We start from the raw sequence: 6,000 nt of genomic DNA, 5'->3' as shown, positions 1-6,000 counted from the left end.
TTGGCAAAATCGGACCGAACCGCAGGGCCTGGTCAGGGGAAAGTGTAATCAAGCAGATGGCTACTGTCCCTTCTCATCCTCTCTCTCTCTCTCTGTGCGGCTTTTGGTCAGCCGCAGCTGGAAAATGAAAGCGATTTTCATGGGTCTTACCTACGTCGATCGAGCTGCAAAAGTTTGCGGTTTGCGGCTTCCGTTCGGGTCGCTTTCCGATTTTCGGTTAACTCTTTTTTTTTTGGTGTGTGTTTTGTTCCCTACTTATAGAAATTTAATTTCTCTGTTTTATTGCTCGCCAAAGCCCCAAAGCAAACATTGTGTATGGGTGGTATTTGCCACACGCCCACCCCCCTGAGGAACTTGTCATATTGTTATGGGGCTCATCCAAAATATTTTCTTTGACCTGTGTAAACTTTTGTGGGGGCATTGCTGGGGTCGTTTTGGGCAGGAGCACACTCCTGCCAAAAGGTCAGTTGGCTGCTAAAAGGCTTCATGCCAAAAAGTTCGGCAATAAAATTCTCTTAGAGGGAGGGGGAAATGGTGTATTGAAAATGTAAGGAAATATTTCGAGGTATAGAATGTGGCCTAGAAAAGGTTTCTATTGGCTAAGGGATTGGTTTTTGTTTAATGATTGAGGTTTTGGTGGGTTAATGCTGGAGTTGCGTGATGTTGGGTTGTGGTTGTTGTTGTGGCAAGTGATGTTCATTCTTGGTTATTTTTTGTTTGTTGCGCCACAGTTTGAGAAGTTATTACGGTTTGTCTGAGGTCTTTTGTGGTTGGATGAGGTTTGAATGCCTAAGATTCGGTTATTTTAAGTTTAGGCTTAGGTTTAAGGCATCAAAATAAAGCTAATCTAAAGTAGTCCGGCTAAAGCTTAATCCTGAGCTTACCTACGCTGCTATAAAATATTCCTGCTATAAATTCAACCAGCCAAAAGCTAATTTGGAAAGCTTTTAATGTTCTTTTGAAAGTTTTCTTTTGGTTGTTGTCCAATAATATGTTCAGCTTTCAAGCTCCGTTAAAAGCTATCCATGATATACGTAGGATATATGGTATTTTTAAAGTATTACTAAAATATGATATAAGAAGTTTCTTAAGCAAATTCCATCCTTTTCTTAGATGTACCTTTCCTCGAAACCCTTCAAATCAGTTCCGCTCTACATACTACGTGTATTTCCCCTTCTCAGGGATCATTCTTTGAATCCCTTTTATACTTTTTATCCCCTGTTAAATACTCGTATTTTCATTTGCTGACTATAAACAGCAAGCTCAACCAAGCAGCAACATCTTTAGCCCCAGTAAAAAGTAAACAAGATAATTGGATAACATACTCCCGACCTGACATCGAAATGCCCTGTCCTGTGATACACATATATCACACTCCCTGCCCATTCTACTGGAGTGTATGCTAAGCTGCTCAAGTAATTAAAACGCTTTCATTATTAATGACTAAATGGGCCAAATACTCGTAAGAGGCATATTTTTAGTCAACGATTTTGACTAGCTGAAATAAATGGCCCAGTCACAAGAGCCAGGATGTTGAGCAGGGACATGAATAAATATATACATACGCACACATAATTAAATTCCTATTAAATGCAAAGAATCGACAAAGGCACCTCAAAATAAGTGGAATATAATGGCATTCACAGGGCGAACAAAGCCCCGGAAAAGCACCGACAATGCGAATCAAATTATCAACATAATGGCAGCCCAGCAGCTCAGGAACGCAACCCAAACAAAAACGAAGGAAGACTGCTTTATTGCTTTCTACCTATACATAAGTATATATACGTATGTATAGGTATGGCCTGTTCATTCATAAATTGGCTTGTGGCTGGAGGGAGTACGTACTGGTTGACACGTGTGCTTAGAAAGCTTTTAGTGGGCTAATTGTTGGGGTGTCAGCCACTTATAAGCCATAGAGTGGAGTTTCAAGAAGGTCTTCCTACCTAATTACTCAGGAATTCAAGTTGTTTCAAGTAAGACTTAAGCCTAATGCGATTAATCACTTTCTCAAGTCCGTCTTTCATTTTCTTGTCTACTGTAAGCCCTATTGGCCAACCACAAAAGACATTGGCGAGAGGCTCTGAGCCTGAGCTAGCTTAAGGCATTGATATATATTTTTGGGCCCAAAAACTCCATTGAGCGTGACCTTGGCTGTGTCAACAACAGTCAAAATCGTAAATGCAATCAATTACTTAATAATCCCCTAAGAAAACTTTGCATAAACAAAATTTCAGAGCCAATGTCGAATAACAACAAGAAAAACACTCCAATGGTAGGCCGCCCGGCAATAACAAAAGTCAGCTGTTCTGGGACTCTACCGCTCTCTGAAAGCTCTCGGAAAGGAAGAGCAAAGCTTTCGTTATGACCAAGTGGGGAAGCGGGTCAACGCTGCGTATGCGTTACGTTTCACTTTCGTTGCCGACACAGACGAAGTAATGTTGGCTCTGTCTCCGGCTTCGAAGGCTGCCGCGATTGCGACCCAAACAGACTCGTTTTGATTTCAGTTTCAGTTCCCGTGCAAATCCCGAAGCGTTTGGTTGTGTCTCCGCACAACATCACATCATATCCTACGCTCGGTCGCATCCAGCGATAGTCGCGCGCGTATTTCGACTTTTGTGCTGCCCGGAAAGTAGGCAACACGGTTTGTGCTACTGATGCCCCGGAAAACGTGGGAAATGTGAACTGTAGGCAACGCGAACCAAACTGTGCAAGAATTGTGCCCCCCATGAGCTGCCCCTTTTGTTTGGTGTGTGTTCTTAAAGCTTTAACATTGCTGAAGCGTAGGATTTTTTATGAATGAACCGCTTAGGCGGCAGGCGGTACTGGAGGCATCTGCGCGACTCTTGGTAATTGTGTACTGCGATCCGAGAGTGTTCTTGTGCTTGTGTGGGGGTACGGTTAGAAAGTCATGGCGTGCCGGGCATATCAATAGCTTCAGTCGGCTGGGATGTGTGTTAATGAGCTTGCCTGAGCTGATGCTGATGCTGCTACTGGTGCTGCGGCGGCTGTTGCTGTCTTTGGCCAATGAAATGCCAACAATGTTGGCCACAATTTGAGGGTAAACTGACTTGATGAGCGTTTGAACAGAGGGAATCATGAATGATTTATACATATTGAAAGTTCAGAGTCCCATTCCGAACAAGTGTTTTTATGTTATATAATTCTAACAGGATCCCTTTTAGGAATCGACATTTCAAGGTAGCCTTTCAAAAACTTCCAAGAGTAGTCCGAAGTCTCAAGAATGATCTAGGAAAGCATTAGGGGTCTAACTTTAAGCGTCGATCTATATTTAATTCGAATAGAGAATAATCTATAATCCTGACGATTAAAATTAACATTAAATCATATTATTTTGATCCGAAATGATGAATACCTATGCAAGTCAATCGTATTACTTTAGGTTTCGTTTCCGACGGTTCTATTACCTATGCCCTTTCTCTAGGGCACACTTTTGTACGATCCAGGAAGTGCTGGGGTTATTGAAAGTTGATCCCTCTTATATCCCCCACAAAGCGTAAAAGATTTTAAAATATTTCCGACGGGTCTCACGTGCCCCGCATTTTTGAGGCAGCTTAGCAGTGAGCCACAAGATTAAAGGACCCTTCCTTTGCCTTTCGTCTAAAAGTAGAACATTTATTTGTAAAATGTCTCCTCTGTTGGTGCTCCTGCTGTGGGGCCGGCCCGGCCCGGCTAATACGTGATCAGATCACACAACAAACCGCAACAACAGGAAGGACATACCTATCCCTGTCCCCCTGTAAATGCCCGTCGCCATGGCTGCTATTAAAGATGACACACGCCAGCCGGCTGACGCCTGCTTACATTACGACGTACTCGTAAGGCATTCCGATTCCGCCATCGCCGTCGCTCTAGCCGTGGCCGCCACCCGCATCACTCATACGCACCGTTTGCCGACGCTCTCCCACTGAACTTAATTGCCGAATATTTGTGAGACGTTTCGGCAATTCTTCCACGAAAATCTCCGCCCCAAAACCCTAAAAACCTAAAAACCGTTTACATTTTTCAGTGAAATTTTGTGCTAAAGCGCTGAGGCTAAAGAATATACGAGACTCGAAGACGGAGCTTGTCCTGTGTACAATTACCAAAAAGCTTTTGCTGGAAATACTATTTGATACACGACGAAAGTCAAACGGCCGAAGCGTTTTAATTGCCTTCGGCAGAAAGGATTTCCTGCTGCTGTCCGAAAGTGCGTGCGAGTCCAAGTCCGCCTCCTATTTCCTCGAAGTGTGCGTATACGTGTGTTCAAGTGAAGTGTGCGCGTGTCGCAGACAGGCAAAGGACCCCAAACAGGCTAAATCTCCTAGGCCAGACAAGCCTTTTTGACCCGTCGACAGCCATCAAAGCGGCTTACCCCATCAGCAGGCAGTGTGGTGTCTGGACAGAAGCACTCACACACATCAGGACAGCGACAGTGTTGGTGGGTGAGTATGCTTTTTGTAATTGTTACGCATACAACATGTCGCACAGCAGGGATTTGATAGGGTGGCATGGTGGGCGAGAGAATAAAGCAAGTCAGTTAAGCACTTACATAGCTGGGGAGAGACCGAGACCTCCTTCCTACTTGAGTTATTTCTGGCATTTAAATAGTAGCAACATAACTCTGTTTGCTCTTCCACTTTGAGCTCATAAATTGCAGGGGATTCTGACACTTCGTTCCCTTTCATCTTCTGCTTGTTAGCCAAATCAACCTGCTTGTTATAACAATGACCATAACCCCTCCAAACAGCAGCAGCATTAGCAGCAGAAGCCTCGGCAGCAGCATCCATCCACTTGAGAAAAGAATGAAATAAAATAAATAAAGCTTAGAGAAGGAACAAAAGCCGGGGACAGCCATGCGACACGCGCAAATTGAAGCGACAAAGTCACACAAAAGTCAGACAGACAAATATTTCAACAAATAACAAATGACAGGCCCTTGGGTACGGTGCAAGTCGATAAACTTCCAAGAATATAAATATAGCCAAACAAACAACAAAGGCCGTCTGAGTGGAACTGTAATCATTCGCATGAAAAGGTTAATAGAATACTTTTCGGTTGATGAAATGACTAGCGATTTGCATGCCACTTGGCAGTTAATATTCAATGAGTATATCTTCTAAGAGAGTTTGAGTTGGGTCAGAGCCATGTGTGAATACTGTGTTGATTAAGAGTTCTTTAAGGTGCCAATTCGGCATAAATCATTTGTGAATCGCCAAGTTTTATTTGATATTTCCTTTTACTTTTGTGTATAAGAGATATTTAGAGCGAATTTATTATTTAATAGGCCATTTATGCTAATCAGTTTGGATAGAATTCGACAACCTTTAGGCAACCTTCAGCCGACATTTCACTCAAAAAGAACCACACCACGAAAGCCCTCAATCTATTACCCTTAAGGATTATCCATTAACCCACTTTCACTTCCTGTAACCGCCAAAGCTGTCGTCATTCTCAAGGCCATCTCTTTAAATTAACCAACTAAATGTCTTCCCCAAATTCATCCTAATTTCGTTTTCAGACTATGGTTTCACTATATTCTCGTTGTAGACAAAGTATGGCAACTTCTTAGCTAGACTTAAGCTTTTTCTCGTGCCAATGCCGCGTGCTGTCGCAAACTTTTCAACTTGTCACATACAGCACATAAATCTACACACCGACACACTGGCACACACTCTCTGAAATTCTCTAGCACATACTATATATGTATAAGAGTATCCCTATGTGCATGTACAGAGCCTATACCCACGCTGCGATGGGAAAACAAAAAGTTCTTGGCAAGGACACACGCTTGTTTTCTTTGTTGTTCCTGTAATTTTCGGTACTCAAGTTAGAGCGCTTTACGAGAGGCTGTCAAAAGGCCAAGTGAAACATTTGTTTTTCCACTGCCTTTACAACTTCCGGCTTGTGGCTTTAACTACGCTAACAATCTACAAAAATTTTGCATGGCTGCCTCTACCTCTGCCTCTGCCTATGTCTGAGTACGCAACAGTATGCCGT

At 43.0% G+C, this 6,000-nt stretch overlaps 1 protein-coding gene across 3 annotated transcripts in view; it reads left to right on the top strand.

The window, feature by feature from the left end:
- The first annotated feature begins 2,415 nt into the window (after positions 1 to 2,415).
- The window catches only part of LOC4802304 (uncharacterized), a 54,105-nt gene continuing 50,520 nt past the window's right edge, over positions 2,416 to 6,000 (top strand). For 2 of the 3 annotated variants that reach the window (XM_015182243.2, XM_015182241.2), the window contains exons 1-2: positions 2,416 to 2,849; positions 4,031 to 4,445. The gene's annotated coding sequence lies outside the window, so the exon portion shown is untranslated. The remainder of the gene's footprint in view (positions 2,850 to 4,030; positions 4,446 to 6,000) is intronic. The other variant, XM_015182244.2, reaches the window with a different exon arrangement.

This window comes from Drosophila pseudoobscura, chromosome 2, assembly GCF_009870125.1.
Source record: "Drosophila pseudoobscura strain MV-25-SWS-2005 chromosome 2, UCI_Dpse_MV25, whole genome shotgun sequence".
NCBI classification, from domain to species: Eukaryota; Metazoa; Arthropoda; class Insecta; order Diptera; family Drosophilidae; genus Drosophila; species Drosophila pseudoobscura.
The sequence above is the reverse complement of the archived record's forward strand: the minus strand, read 5'-3'. Positions and strand labels throughout refer to the sequence as shown.